Raw genomic sequence first — 16,499 nt, 5'->3', positions numbered from 1 at the left:
TGGCTTCTGCATATTTCTGACTAGATAAAAAAAGCATTGCTTTTAGTAGAAAACTTGTTATTTACACAAACAAAAGTAGCAGTAGAGCAACATTTTAAAAGTTGCTATTGTTTTTTACATTTATTTGGTAATTAGAACACCTCCTTGTGCTTATTCTTTGTGAAAACATTTACATCTCTTCTACTTAAGAGAATACATATACATGTCATGGCAAAATATTCTTGTGAGTGCTGTTTTCAAATTTTTCTGTATTGTTAGGAAAATGTAACAGAATTTACTAAATCTACTTTCTCTTAGTTTTATTGCAGTGCAATAGATCAATTCTGAGCTAAAGTTGTAGGGAGGTTTACAGGCTGGTGGGGAACCCTCAGTGGTTATATTAAGATCCATGGTGCACATTCAAGTTTGAAATTAAATGCAATGAAATTATTTTCTTTAAATGTTTGTCTTTTATCCTTGTATCAGGCAGGCCAAAATTTCTGCAAATGTGAGAACCATACTTCCATTTTCCAAAAGTCCAGCTGGTAAAATCTGCCTTCCAAATAGTAGTCACTTCTTTCTTATTGTAACTCACAGAAAGAGAAAGGGTCTTATTATTCTGCATAGTTTTAATTCATTTTCAAGACTTATCTCTGAAAAAATTATTGTGCTTCAGTGTTAGTATGAACTGCATAATAATGATTTCTATCTGGTTCTTGAGCACCCAGTGGTGGGGGGATATGATTTTAAAATTGTTAAATGGGTAAACAGTGAAAAAGCAGATCATATTACAGGAGACATTTTTGATTTCTGCTAAATCACTAAAGAAAAATCTTCTCATTAAGGCAGAGACCATCTAAATACAATAATCTTCAATGCAATATTTACTGATTTTTCCACCTCTTCATTCACCATATCATGAATAAAATTTATTTTACATTGCTCCCTGTTTACAATACCATTGAAGGCAACTGAAACCCTGAAAGGTCAAACCAGACCTCAAAGAAAGGACCTTGATAATATGCAAGATAAATTTATAACTGACTTATAGTGTCTCAAATTTATTCAAGCCAGTTGCAGCAAGGTTCATTCAACAGACAAAATTTACAATGAAGTTAAAGACAGTGAAAAGCATAACCAGCTGGAAAAGTACCATGATTTTCTAGCCACTTCTCTAAACGAATGTTCTGAAGGCAGAAAACTGCCAGTGTTAGATAACATTCATTCCTCTCTCAATGGTCAAAGCAATAGTGGTTTTATTGCAACCATATTCTCAGCTTGACTTAACAGAACCTCAACGTTGCTGAAATAATTTTGAATTTTACCATTAATTTCTGTGAGGTTTTCAATTCCCCTTTTAGGCTTTTAGTACAGTGGGAATGCTGTTGACATTCATGAAAGGTGAAGATATCGGTAAAAAAAAATAACCCTTACATTGCAAAAATTCAATAAAATAATGCATCACAGATGAACAGAATAGCTTAAAAAGAGTGAATAATTTCCTGTTTAGATATTAAAGGGAGACCTAGCATTTCCAGCACTTTAAGCAGTACTGTATATAAACTTTATAAAGGTATAGCACATTCAGCTTGTGAAAGTAGTGTATTTTACGTGAAAATAAAAAAGTGCTGATGTGTAATTGCTCAGTAATATTTTCAAATGAATTCTTGCTGTTACACAGTTTGTTTCAGTTCTGCTTGATAATTTTCTTTTTCATTATTGAAAGTCCAGGAATGGAACCAAAAAATTCTAACTGTTACTTGTAATTTTCTCAATGGAACTCTGAACTCTTTCCTTAACATTTTCAACAATTCTAGCATGTGGTACTTGAGATAACCCTGAACCCAGTAAGTTTTCCTGATGGCTAGATTTGCCTGTCACTAGTGTTTGCTTACCAGCAGTATCATATGAATGAGGTGAATTTTCATTGGAAGAAGCATATTGAAAACGTGTGTGTATTCTGCTTTGTTAAATCTGTGTAAGGTTCCCCCCCTTCCACTGCAACAGTCCTTACTTTCTTTTAATCTTGCAAAGAAATGTAAAAGTGCAATAGCTGACCCCATGTTCAAAGTCGTTGTCAGAGACAATGAAGTCATAGGCTTCTGTTTTTAATAATGTCTTGCAAAACACAAAGCATCATTAATCATATTCAGAGGATAAAAGACACACAGATTTCCTAGTCTCAAACTTTTCTGAAGCATTGAAGACTTCAGTGTTGTAGATTCACATAGATAACATCCCCCTGCACAGAAAAGGAAATCAGCAAAGCAAATGTGAAACAAAACCAGTTTTATTCCAGTATATAAAAACTGAGACTGTCTTTTATGCAAAACAAAATAAACTAGAATGGCTATTCTGTAATAGCAGTTCAACAACAGATGACATCTGTAAACAGATTCTCTTATTCCCCCTTTTGGGATGGATTCAGTTAAACTACACCTAGTAACATAAATAAGAGTGTCTATACAAGAAAAAAGACAAATAACAATCATGCTGTTGCAATATTAACTTTCTTACTTCCTTCCCAAATACATCCACTGTGAGTCCTATGTTTTACTGAGTTTAGATGAATGGCAGAAGCAAAACTGGATTACAAATTCCTCTAAATATTACTGTTCTATCCAATGGTCCAGACTTTCATATCAAGCTGAATTCTGCAAAATCCAATTACCTTAGAATTTGAATCACTTTTGTCTGGAAATACACTCTTACTTCATCTGCACATTAAGAACTCAGGAAAATAATTTTGCTCCAAAAGGAGGAAAATGTAATAGTACAGCTGAAATTTGGCCCTCTTCAATATAGTGTGTGCCAAGCTGGAAAGAAAAAATAGCCATGATGATGTGTTTAGAGATGTTCATTCAGCAAAGTGTTTGAGAATAGGCTTCACTCTGGCTTAAGTTTAAACATGTGCTTAAAATGCTATGATGAGTTAGGACTATGTTGTCAATGTGCATGCAAGCTGACAATAAGAAAGGAAATGTATAATGCATGCATAATATATCCTACGCTTGCATTTGTCTGATAAGTGAGTAAAGAAGACTCTAACTTGCCTACAGTTACAGATCATGTTGTCCCAGACAAAAGGAGGAACAGCTAGTCTCAGTGTAGTCTCCAGGGGGAAATTCAGCTTCTGTGAAGGCCATGTGAGACTTAACACTGATTTCAGAACAAACACGATTTCACTTTCAGAGTGACACCACTTCGCACTAGGATAGATTTATTCAATGAAAGATTTCTCTCCACTTGCAACAGCTAGAGAATGCAGTGTAATGCTATGCAGAGCAATTGGGTGGAATGGAGAGGACGACCACTGGAAGTCATCAACAAACGACTGAAATAATCAGTATCAGTTTTTGTAGAAAAAAGCCCCAGAGAAATTTCCACAAATTAAATTGTCCTGCCCCATCAGCCAGAAAGTGAGACCTCAACACTCTCAGCTCAGCACCCAGCAGATCCCATAGACACCAGTGCTCCACACATCCATTCACTGTTAGAGCTGTCTATCTAATCCACCTTAATCCACCTTTTGGGATTGTCTTTATGCACTGAAGTAGTCAACGAACTATATGATCTATTGCTAGGTCAATTTGTATAATAGCATCTTCTCAAGGTACTGTACATAATTTGATGTAATAGATAAATTGCCCGATTTGTAAGATATGCAAGGTTATATTTGGAAGAAACAATAATATGTTAAAAAATAAGATAGCTATATCACTCCTAACGAGAGAGATGAAGTGGAAAAAAACCCAGATCATCATTCTATCTTGTCTATGTAACATTTTTTTAAACTAAAATTCATTGAGGTTTTGGCTCAAATTCTCCCTTCTCACTGAATAAATGAAGATAAAAAATAATTTTGCAGGGTTACAGCATCAAAGTGATAACGCAGAGATTTTCAGATGTGATCCAGATTCAACAGAAGACTTTGGGTATTCAATAAATAAGAAACCTGTTTGTGAAAGGTGAGTTTCTGGGAAGCTCAGAATGTTCATGGATGTATCGAGGAACTAACTGGGGCAACTAAAACAGGGATAAGAAATACTTTCAACTCTAAGCCTGTCACTTTGTCTCAAGTTTTTCTTTTCTGTAATTTCAAAAAGTTCTTAGGACATACAGTAAATTCTTTCTTAGTCAAAATATCAGTTTTCATTTGAAAATTTGGAACTTTTGGAGAGAGATGAGGGGTTGGAATAGTTTTATTTGCATTTGGTTTTTGTTAATTTTGTAAGAAAACTCTGGAAAAATCTCTTCCATTTTATCCAAAGCTACAATTTGCTCATACATTTTTTTCATTAATTCACCACTCAGGAGGCCATTTCTTTGTATCTTATATTTTTACCCATTACTTCCTTTGTCATTTTATTTGCCTTGGTACAAAAGGGCTCAACATCATTTTAATGTCAAATACCAATTCATATGAAATCATGTAAGTTTCCATATCAAGACTGAAAATCATCAATTGTTATTTGTCATCACAATTACATCCCTGTGGGCTGATTAACACACTCCAGTGTGTATGTAAATATAATGGTGTTGCATTTGTGTGGACATTTGTGCACGAGGTGTTACATAAACAAGGCCAAAGACTTTACATTCTAATTGAAAAAGTGAATATGAACCAGTTGTCTATATTGGTATCTAACTGAGCTGTAAGAAAAAATGTTGATTATTCATGAATTGTCCTTAATCAGTGTTTTATCCCTTCTGGATTCTATTGGATATCTTTGAGTCTTTTAGATGACAAAGATGACAAAGATAACAGAAAGTCTGGATTTAAGCAAAACTATGACTATTTATTGAGTAAAATCAAAGCATAAATGAAGAAGTCATGGCAGGATTTTTTTTTTGTTATCTTTAAATTACAGGTTTTTTCATAAAGCTGTATTACAGCAGGTCCAAATAATAAGGATAATATTATGATGTATTTGTGAACTCTTTTTCATCCAAAAGAGTTTAAAAAATATAATCTGTAAAATGAGAAAAACAAAACAAATAAACACCCCCCTCCCAACCAAAAAAATCCTTAAAAAAATAGCCACTCCATGCCTCACCTGGAAGAATGTGATAAATGCCTCTCTAGCCGAAGCACTGGAAATACAGAGATGACTTTGTGAATATGGAGCAATAAGGTTGTCATTCACAAAACCACCATATTTTAAGGAAGGGCTGTGGAAGGGAGTGAGATTACAGGACCTCATTGCTTCCATATGATGAAGTACTATTTTAATTTCATTGTCCACTTCCCAAACACTGAAAGTAACTGAGATTCAGTTCATGAACAATATATTCCAATATGTCATAATCTTGTCTAGAATTGACACAGCCAATAGTCTGTTCATTATTTGCTGTGAGAGAAAAAGCAAGGAGAGTGAATATCTCTGAACTTTCAGAGTTTATTTTCTTTTGAGGTTACCTGCACTTTCCTTTTTCACATAATAAAAAAGCATGTTTCTAACAACTTTTTTGTGGTTTTACTGGATGTAAATGTGGCAGAATTGTTTCCTTAGCACGTGGCACAAAGGTCAGCCTTAGTCCATTACCTTTTTTTAATGGATTCTTGATTACTGCTTGCTGATTAGTTTAACCCTAAACCACATAAATCAGTAAATCTTTCTGAGAACTGAACCATTTAGTAATGCAATGTAGAACATCTGTCCCTACAAAAACTGTGAATTTATTTTTTAAAAGGTAATTCAGCATAGCTAATAAATATGATTTCATGCCTTTTACTTTTCATCTGTTTCTAGGTTCTAGAGTGTAATGAATTAGTAACTCTTGAAACCCATTGCAAGGGAATAAGCTACCAAATGCAAGTAATATTTCTGAATTATAGACTTCTACCTTACAAAAGTATTAAGATGTATTTCTATCATGGAGACCAACAAATTTTTGAGGCTCTGAAATGTGCTGTACATCATCCTGACACAGCTTCTAGCTGGTACAAATATAAATGCCCATAGTTACTACAGTGAACCATGCTTCCACAGCTGATATTTATCTCTAGAGCTGTGTCTTGAATATCAGTTCTCTCTATACCCTCATACCATTAATTACATACCAGATTTCCTCAAGAAACATGATAATAGATGAGAAATAAATAGCAAGTGAAAGACCACAACTGAAAGAGTTGTCCAGACTTTTATAATCAGTAAAAAGAAACAATCACATCCAAACTGTGAAGCATTTCATCGCAGGGGCGGTACTTGAAACAAGCTGATAAATCCTGTTGTGAAATCCTTGTTCATTCTTCAGATGGTAAGAGACAAGAATGACTAGTCCAGATCTACTCCAGAGCCTGAAATGTGGCCAGCTACAGTTAGATAATGTGGATTTCTCAGTCTGTGTTGAGAATCCGCTACCCTCAACTCAGTGTTGAAAAAGTGTAGCTCTTCACTGGAAGCAGGGAGACGAACAACAAGAATCATTTTACTTTGCCTCAGTCCTCTGGCCTTAACATTCAGGTTTTTTACTCAGGCTTATTCCACAAAATACATTTGTTTTATTTTTACTACTAAATATCCTTTAAACATGAGAAGAGTAATTCCAACATTATTCTTAATTTCTTTCTGACACCATTTGAAGACTACTTGTGAAGTATGACAGTATTTCTAAGGAATCTTGTCATTTCTCCTTATATTATTGTAGGTGTCAGTGTTTTGGTCTTGGCTGGGTTAATGGACTTAGCCACGCCTCCCAATATTCAGAAGCATTAACCTGAATTTGCTGTCTTTGTTTTCCCAGAGGTGAGACATCAATTAGATGCATTCTAGTCAGAATAAGAAGGTGATTTAAGGCATTAGCACTTCCTTTCCAAAGTGGGAGCACCTGCTGTGTGCTCAGTGGTAAACGTGAAATGGAGAAAAACCTCAAAATATTTGCTGGGAAGATACTTTAGGTATCCACCTATCCTGGCCTGTCCATTAGGCTTAACTGCATTTAGAGTGTGAGTAGCTATCACTGTCCTTAATTCGTTAAGAAAACATGAATTCTAATTAGCTTCAGGCAAAATTAGAAGTCTCCCCAGAGGGATTCTAGGTCCACGTGGAAGTTCCCAGTGGGATACAGCCTGAACATCCTCCAGCCTCATAGCAGGAGATGTTAAAGTCTCAAAGCAGGCTGGAGACAGAGCTTTATTGGAAACATCTCTTTTAACCCACTGCTGTGTCTTCAGTACCACAAATAACAGCACATGGAGTCCATTTTTTTTCATAAATTCTGGGTATGACTTGTAAAAAATCCAAGGGATATTTTATGCTAATAGCAACATTATGGGCTCTGTCTTCTCAAGCTTTTCTGAGGCCTAATGTGGCAAAATTCCCATGGTCTTCAGATAGGTGATTTGCCTTTGTAAACTGGGCAAATTAGTTACTCAAATGACTAATTTAAATTTTTAGATTGTCCGTAAAAGCATTCTGACAGCATTATTCTAAACTGTTTTAAGGGGTGGTTATGAACTACTGATGGGTTTTTTTTTGTTGTTAAGATGTTCAACATTTATTTCTTGGTTTGAACTTCACAAAAGCATTACTTGAGGTTGTGTGATATGATTGTTACGCTAATTTGATAACAGCATCTCTGTTCATTGTTGAGTCCCTACCCTGCTTTCCTGTGCAAAATTCCTTAATAAACAATTCTGAGTTTGAATATAGGTTTGTTTTACCAAAAAATGCTGAAATATGTCATTGCCTGAGATTTTAACTGCAGTGATTAGTGATTTAATGGTTCTCTAAATTTAATGATTCAGCTAATGTAGTATTTTATGCTAGCTATGGAATTAAACTGTTTTCCCTTCTTTGGCAAGGTACAGAGCTCTTCTCTTAATTTTTAATCTTGAAATATCAGAGCACAGACCTCAGTGCTGGGGGATTCATGCTAGGCTCCATGTGTGTAATCAACTTTTTAGAACCACATAGAGGGGGCACAAGGCACTTGCACTCCCCATCCCAAGTCACTTCTGCCTTGGAAGGACAAGAAGAAAGTATGTAAAAAAACTCACAGTGTGAGCAGGACACTGGAAGCAAGCTAAAGAATGAAGGAGTAGGTGGGAAAGGCAGTGAATTGGCAGGGAACATGTCTTCTATAGAGACGACACTTTGTGCTATGACTGCTTGATATTTATTCTGTCATCTTCAAAAGAAGTTTTGCACAGTCTTCATTCTTCTTAAATGTCAGGTGTTGCAAGTTTAGCAAATAATTTAAATGTCCATCTACTCTTCCTAACTATACCATTAAACTATTTCTGCTCCTCAGTTTCCTCCACAAGCTACTATTTTATATATTCCCCCTAGTTTCGCAGACATGGGAGGTTGCGATGGTGAGGTCACCTGATGCATTTCCTCATTCCTCCCATTCTAATTATGTTCTTTGTTTTGGCTCTCTTCAAAACTCAGACAGGACAATTCTGTTAATTCATGTGAATTATGTGTTAATTCATAATGAATGTTAATTCATTACATCTCTTAACCTAAGCCAATCACCCACATAATGATCAAGATCTTCTACTTTTAATGTAGGACGTCAGATTAAGTCCTTTGTCACTCCAGAGGTTCTGGATTACTGAAACTTTGGTCTGATGATAGAAGTTGGGAAGTATTTATGAATCCTGTGCCACTTTTATATCATTATTCAGATATGAAGAAAGGGAAAAAGTAAATACAAGGGAAGGTGAGTCTGGGTAAGGCAAGGCAAAGGATGGGACATTTTCTTCCGACATAATAAATACCTGATGAGAAACTGAACTTAGTGTTAATGAGCGAATAGAGAGAGAGAGAAAGCTAAGAATCAATGCTTTGTAGTTTTCCAGAACCCATGTTAGTTTGCAGCTTTTTATCCTGGTCCATGTAACTTTTTTGGAAATATTTAGTCCATGAAGACTGACAGTACTATAAAAGTAATAATTAATAACAATAATAAAAATAATAATACACTATAAAAGGGAAACATTTTAGAAACCTACAAAGGGGGATGAATTAGATAACCTATCAAGCCCCTGCCAGATCTAGTTTGTTCTGTCTGATTTCTTCACCTCATTAACAAAAAAAATGAGTTTAAAAAACAAAAATTCAATGACAAAAATTCAATGAAGGCCAATACCTTTTTAGGTCAAGTGCTCTATGAATTGTCAATCTAGACACTAAGACCATTATTTGCTGCTACATATTTCAAATCTGACCAGCAACAGTTGTCAATATTTTGTAGGGAAAGATTAATGTTGTACCAGCCAAGAGGAAAATTAATTGTTTTCTTACTACTTCTTCTCTCCTTTTTGTTTTGGACAGAGACTTTGATGTAACACAGTGTTTGGAATGCTTAAGGTAGTCTAGGCAGAGATGGATGAATGAGGCAAGCAAAGGTGGATGATAAATGCAATTTATTTCCTTACCACATATATGGTACATACTTCTTTAAGATCAGTCTGGCAGTGCCCCAGGTATTTACTATTCATCAGTATATTGCACTGTTGGACGACTGTACTTTTGTTTTCATTCTCCTGTTGGTAAAATTAGAGACTGGTCAAATCTGTAAGCAGTATTCTAGGCTTTTGTATAATTTAGCAACTGTGCTATGGCATGAAAAATCTTTGCAGAATTCTATAAATATTCACTCAAGTAGCTTTTAACTTGGTGAAAAATATCACTTGTTTCAAAACAAACAAAGAAAAATTCAGGTCTGTTCTGCTTTTGGTTAGAAAGAACTGATGCAATTGCCTTGATCATAACCCAGGAAAAAAACTGCATCATTAACTCTGGGCCCTCTCTTTCAAGCAATTCTCATTCCCTATTTAGGATGCATAACTGCATAGCCTGCCCTTTATGAAGAGTGCCCTTACTGTCAGGAATGCAACTGGCTATGGAAGTTCTATATTGGTTCTTCTAGGATCTGCAGAACTCAAGGTAAAATGTACAATAATCTGTAAAGTGACCATCATCATTTAAATGTTATGGGAAAACAACAGGATTATGTGCATGAACAACACCAGAAATTAGTTTTTCATGGATGGAAAATACTTCCCCAGAGGCAAGAGAAACTAAATAATATAGAACAAAATACAGTAATTCTGGAATAAGAACGCATAACCAAATCGTTTCCTTACATGTATTTTTTGTTCAAACTTAGTTTATGTTTTGAAGGACTGCCAAAATAGTCCAACTTGCCTCTCCATAAAGTTCTGTATGATTCTTTTTGGAGTGGGTGTGGAAAGGGGACTCAAGTGAAGCATGCTATCAAGTAACATATGTAGCTTACAGTGTTTTAAAATTGTGGTGCCTTTATCTGACTAATGGAATTTTGCTAAGTATTGACATTAAAAGCAGGAGGAATTTAAATAAGATTGTCTCCTAGCCTGCCAGAGGATGGTTCTTTATGAGGTCACCCCAAACCTTCAGCTCCAGTATTTTCCTTGAAAAATATTTTGGCTTCTCTCCATCTAAAACTTTTGCTGATCCACTGTACTTGGCACATTAATATTTTCTGATTATTTTGGCAGCCATTAGACTTTGCCTAAGCCTACCATAGGGAAAAAAACAAAGAAAGAAAACATGGGTATCCTTGACATGGGATAATTTGTTCCTTTACTTTTGTATTACTGATAGTAAGTACCACTTCATTTACCATATATAAGGTGTAAGATAAATTTATAGAAAAGAGATTATACCTTTTTTATTTACAAAATCTGACCATCTGCTTGCTGTTGGATGCTAAGAGCAGTTGTTCCAAGCTGTAGTATTCACATCACTAATAGTCTACACAAACATAATAAAGTTTTCCTGGCACTGAATGGAGAACTTGAGCCTGAAAGAGAACTCAGGAAAAGTACGTATGTTCGGCTCTGAGTTTTCAGGTTTTTCACACAGGAAGAGACCTCTCGTGGCAGGCACAGGAACCACCACCCAGCAAGAACCTTACAACTAGAAAAAATAGATTTTAACCAAGCTGAGTACAAAAGGAAATAGGGCCCAAGTAAGGAAAACAGTTTAAAAATGTTCATAATATTTTAACAATATATCTTGTTTTAACAATAGAATGCTATGCAATAAAAATAAACAATAGTTAGGTGAAGATCTGGGATGAGGGGACTGGGGGAAAAACAGCTATTTGGTGAAAGCTATCTAAAGTTTCCATTGAATTAACTAGAAGGCCCTCTAGCAAGATTTAACAGTTTTGGTTTCCTAGTCATTGCCAGTAGGTTTGGGATACAGTACTGTAGTCAACAAATTCTAAAGGGAGCTTTATGCCAGAGCTGGGCTGATAATCCCTCCACAGTAGCCATTCCAAGTGCATGTAGTATAAGGCATCTCTTGTGCATCCTGCTGATGCACATAAAACACGTAAAACAAGATAACACCAAGAAAGTAAAAGCAGTTTAAACACAGCAATCTGTTGCTTGTGGCCTGATTTCAGACTGCCTTATTCAAATAAAGAAATTGCAGTTTACATATCATCAGTGGGGGAAACAATCAAATACACCGTGAAATATGGTGAAAAATAAAATACATTACAGCATGCCCAATTATTTTGAAGCTCATAATTTTCAGTTAGTAGAAGATATACTATTATTTATGAGTGTGTCTAAAATTGGTGTTGATGATACCAGTTTTATGTTATTCACTGAGAAAATAACTACCTTGGCCAAATTCTATTAAAACAAATTCCTCCATCTTTAAAGCAATACTCTTGCCAACAGAAGTTCTAAGTAGGAATTCCACAGTTTAGCCAACTAAGAGCTTTTCTTAGAGAAACCACGGCTTATAATACATTTCTCAGCAATGTCACTTGTAAATTTAGATGGAAGCCAGAAAGTATGAATGAGATCTTAGAATACCCAGTACTCCTCAAGGTTAGAGAAATTTTCCTGAAGAGCCAGGTTTATGCATTTTTTGAAACATAATATGCTAGAGAAAAACACGGACTGAGTGATGACTTTGATGTGAAACCTTTCCCTCTTCCCTAGCATATTACTTCACCCTGGCTTAGTGAGTTATTCGTTCTGTAAAGTACTCCCATTGAAACTATTTTGCCCTCATTAAATATTCATTAACTGGTTTTTGGAGGGTTCCATGCCACACAGCAGACATATTCATTGCTCTGAACCACATAGTGTTAGACCATGAACATTAATGGGTGTGCTACAACTCAGATGGGTGTTTATTGGCTTTCTCTCCCCTTCCTTACTTTGGAAATTCTCTCTTTTGACATGTCTTCAGGTAGAAGAAGAGAATCAAAAAACCTACAGTTAAAACCTCATAATATTTCTGTGATTCTTTTCCTGCCAGCTGCAGCAAATATCATCCAAGTTCATTCTCTATTCTAGGGAAGAATGGCAAAAAATTATAAAGCATATTATTCCATCCTTTTGATGATTTTTCAGCAGCTTCTGTTATTCTTTTCTTCTTTTTTATTTTTTTCAGATAAAGACAATAAGATAATGTCTGGTTTATGCATAATAGCCAATGTCCTGACTTTTCCATCTTTTCACTGTTGTAGGAAGCTGCAGGAAGATATTGCTTTCTAGTCTATCCAGATTTGATAGGAGTGCTCTTATTTCTTAAGAACTGTCTTCTAGAGCAGGCCCACCAGGACATATAGGTGGCAGAAATTCTGTATCATGTCTCCTGGTGTATCACTGTGAGCAAGATCACCTCTGTGTTGGAAATGGTGGGAATGTTCTGCAAACAACCAGCAGCAGAAACAGAAAACCAAATTCAGCCAGGGCAGCAAAACTGAGATAGGCTTCAAGTGTCTGAAATTTGGACTTATGGAACTAAACTGTGAAATTTTTGCCTTTGCTATTTTATGGCTGTAGCTGCTGCATTGCTTACTCACTTAAGAAAACATTATCCTGAATCTCCAAACAAGGTCTCCAGATATTACTGGAATACAAATAAACCCCAATTATTTTGGTGTATATTAATTCTCAAAGAGGGTAGCCAAAATGCAGTCATTTTTATTAGTGCTCTGACAGTGTTGTGGGGGTTTTTGTAGTGGTTTAAGGTGGTTTTCTCTCTCTCTTGTGGCTGATGAGTTTCTTAAACGCAATAAGAAGAAAAGTTATGTGACTGTGATAAGAACTTCTATATTCTGACTGTGGACTAGGCAGTGTGTCTCGCTATAACCAAAAGCAAGGAACTAACCCTTTAAAAAATTAGATTATAAGTGATGTCTTGCTCTAGGAAAATAAACACTCAAAAAAGCTTTTGGAGATATTTTCCATGAAGTTGTTGTGGATAATTATCAGCACCCTTAAGAAAGCCAAAATATAAAATCTTGGAAAGATGCATATATTTCATGTTACCAAATGTACTTTGATGTCTCAGTAGGAAATACAATTAACATAACTCAACTTATGAATCATCTTTCAAGTTGTTTATACTTATTTCTTCCTCCTCTTTTTTTCTCTTTAATTATTTATTCAATATTCCCATAGAGAAGTAGATGAGGGGGAAAGAATTATTTATATAATGGAAACCACATACTGCATAATGAAACATTTCATAAATAGCATACACACTCTTGTCCTTCATAAGTGTTCACAAAGAATGGTTTTATCCTCCATGAGGCAGGTTTATCCAAAGTAAACAATGTCCTTCTCGAGGAGTGTTATGTTGACATGTTTGTGAAAAATGCACGCAGTATGCAAGAGGGGCATTGCCATGGATTACAACTAAAAGCCAATAAGGATGGATATTTTTACAAGAGATTGGGAAAATGGTTGCATTGAGGGTATAATTCACAGTAAGCTTATTAAATGGAAAACTTTATCTTTGAGAAAAAAATGCAACATGTTGCTATTAATCTTTATTTTAAAGTGGATACTATAATAGCTTTATGATAAGTGAACTGTTTGACTTCATTGTAGAACCAGTTGGGAATTTTTCAAAGAAACATTTTTTCACATCCCTGCTTCTCATTGAGAACTAAATCACATAATTCTACATCATGCTTCACTCTGTCATGCGGGTGAATCTGTAAAATCTCTTCATCTCATTTCTGTGATATACCCTTTTATTCCATAGTGGCTCACTTGCCCAGCAGTCATGTTCAGTGTGTTTGGAAGCAAATTCTTATTTAGGAGGTTTTTTTCCTCAGGATAATTATCACTCTGTAATAATAAGTGTAAAATCCTTGAGGAAAGTAGTATTTCTATCTGAAAAACCATAAATTAAGAATTTATTAGATCTTTTCACATTTGAAAAATGCATCTTTAGAATGAAAATGCTTCACAGATTAGTGTTAATTTTGTAGAAAATATATATCAAAACCATGCAAAATATGATCCTTTTTTTCAGGACCATTTTTGTTCCATTTGAGGGATCTCCATGTAGAAACTTTGTATCGTGTCATGGAACATGCAAGACAAATTCAAATAAAATGTTTTGACTGAACAAAAACAAAATTTACCCAAACCTAGCCATTCCATTTGTGGACTATATAGAATCACTGAGTTTATTCTTGTGACAGTCATCATTTGTCAGATGGCATTTTAATTCTCCTGCAAGCTTTCAGTTAGGCGTATATGCATATGCATTTCCATATGCATTTCTGTTATAGTATAGATATATACTCATAGCCATTTAATTGTGGGGGGTTTTTTTCAAAACTTTAATTTTGCTTTCCATACTCTTTTCTGAAAGGATTACCTTTTCACCACTTCCAAGATTATCTTGTTTTGGATGGACAAAAAAATATCAGGAACTCTTACTAGTAAGCTAGTCAGAAACTAGGCATTCAGACACCACTGAATGGAGGTGGCTCCACAACAGGACTTCACAAATCTGGTTTTTGTATCTCTTTTTCTGCAGTTACCCATGGGCAGTAGTTACACTACTGCATTTTCTGCAGTTACCCGTGGGCAATGAACATGTGTTTGCAGGTCCTGGTTCTGGTGCAGTCCTCAGCTAACAGCAACACTCCATGCTGGCACAAATTCAGTTGTGAAGTCATTGCCCTCACTTGCTCCTTAAAATTCCCTGAAATGCCCTTTCTGAACTTGTTCTCTATCAAACAGCCACAGAGTACTCAAAATTGTGAGTCATCTGCAAAATCAGGCATCCTGCAATGTTATTTGTATCATTTGATTCTATATATCATTTGATTAAATTATTTGTATGCTATGATTGTTAATTTATTTCTAGGCTAAAGTTGTGGTCAGACAATTCCATAAAATTAGCATGAAAAAAATTTATCAGTTTATTATTCCACCAATTCTCTGCTCCTTAGAATCAGTGTTTTCTCTATTACTTAAGAACTCTGCCCATCTTTGGGAAAATCTAGATCTTTGGAGATGCCAAGCCGTCTATTAGATACTATTTTGTTCAAACATAGATTGTCTTTCTCCTATTTTTTTTCCCTGAAACTATAAATATTCAGAAAGCTTATGGTGGGAAATCTCTTGAGACTTGTAAGCAATACACTTCATGAGATGAATTGGCATCGTTTAATGAAAAAAGAAAAAATGTCCAGAGGAGAAACTTTTGGAATGGGATCAGAATCGCACCACAGGTTCTTTTGAACAAACTCGTAATTACGATAGGATTTATGGTTTATCATGGTATAAATTACTATAATTTACTGTCAGAGTACAGACATGAGAAAAATTAGTAATTGTAGATAATTATAAAATTAAAAAATATTATGAACCCCCAAAGGAGTGGAATAAAAGGGTTCGGGGTTTTTAACCTAGTCTCCACACTGAATACAGAATCAGACTTGTTCCCTCAGGTCACAACAGAAGACGATTGCACTAAGAAAGTCCCTCACAATGGTTTCTCCTTCGTTTCATGTACAAAAAAAGCTAATATTTATCAAAGGAATTAAAAGCATAAGAAATCCATCTGTTAGACAGAAATGCTTATGGTGCTGTCCACATGGGAATTAATTCTACTTGATACAAATAATCATAAAGCTGTTGTAATTAACAAGACCTTTAGTCAAATTAAAAAGTGAAAACATTCACTTACTAGATTATATTTTTACAAGCTGCAATTTAGAATAATTTCATATGACATAGCATAAGACTTTGACTTCAATAATGCTTTTGATTCTTTTCATTGAAAACTAACATTGCCAGGTTTATTACAAAAAAAATAAAAATTCATATCACTCAGTTAAAAGTTAATTTGTTTAATTCTTTTGGGGTTTATTACCTTCTTAAACCATACTTTGAAAAGATATCGTATAATGCCAATATCCAATGCAAGAACCTTCAAGAAATGGTGACTGAATGTACCATGCTGGATGTACTACCCCATGGACATAACTTTTCATATTTTGATATTTTAAAATATGGGGGCTTTTAGAAAAAATAAGTCCTTCCCAAGTCAAGTGTATTTGCTCAATAATTTTATGTGGTTGTCTGGGAAAAAAAATCAAAAATTAGCTTCAGTTCTTTTTTTTTTTTTAATTGAAAGTCTACCCAACCTTAAAAAAAAAAAAAAATCAAAGTACTGTTATGAAGTGTTGTCATAATGGTTTTCATTTACAGCCAAATGCCCTTTCAAGCTTTGTTTATTACTTTT

The 16,499-nt window shown here is 34.9% G+C and overlaps 2 long non-coding RNA genes across 3 annotated transcripts in view; both read left to right on the top strand.

Annotated features, from left to right (window-relative positions):
- LOC135300311 (uncharacterized) overlaps positions 1 to 16,499 on the top strand; it is an 89,569-nt gene that overhangs the window by 56,221 nt on the left and 16,849 nt on the right. The window contains exon 6 of one of the 2 annotated variants that reach the window (XR_010362167.1): positions 3,848 to 3,947. The exons of the other annotated variant lie outside the window; for it this stretch is intronic. This is a non-coding gene — a long non-coding RNA (uncharacterized LOC135300311). The remainder of the gene's footprint in view (positions 1 to 3,847; positions 3,948 to 16,499) is intronic. 2 annotated transcript variants of the gene reach the window in all.
- LOC135301429 (uncharacterized) lies at positions 8,531 to 9,870 on the top strand. The gene is made up of 3 exons (XR_010363199.1): positions 8,531 to 8,649; positions 9,264 to 9,415; positions 9,771 to 9,870. It is a non-coding gene; the product is annotated as an uncharacterized LOC135301429 (long non-coding RNA).

This window comes from Passer domesticus, chromosome 5 (genome assembly GCF_036417665.1).
Source record: "Passer domesticus isolate bPasDom1 chromosome 5, bPasDom1.hap1, whole genome shotgun sequence".
Classification (NCBI taxonomy): Eukaryota; Metazoa; Chordata; class Aves; order Passeriformes; family Passeridae; genus Passer; species Passer domesticus.
This window is presented reverse-complemented; position numbering and strand designations above follow the sequence as displayed.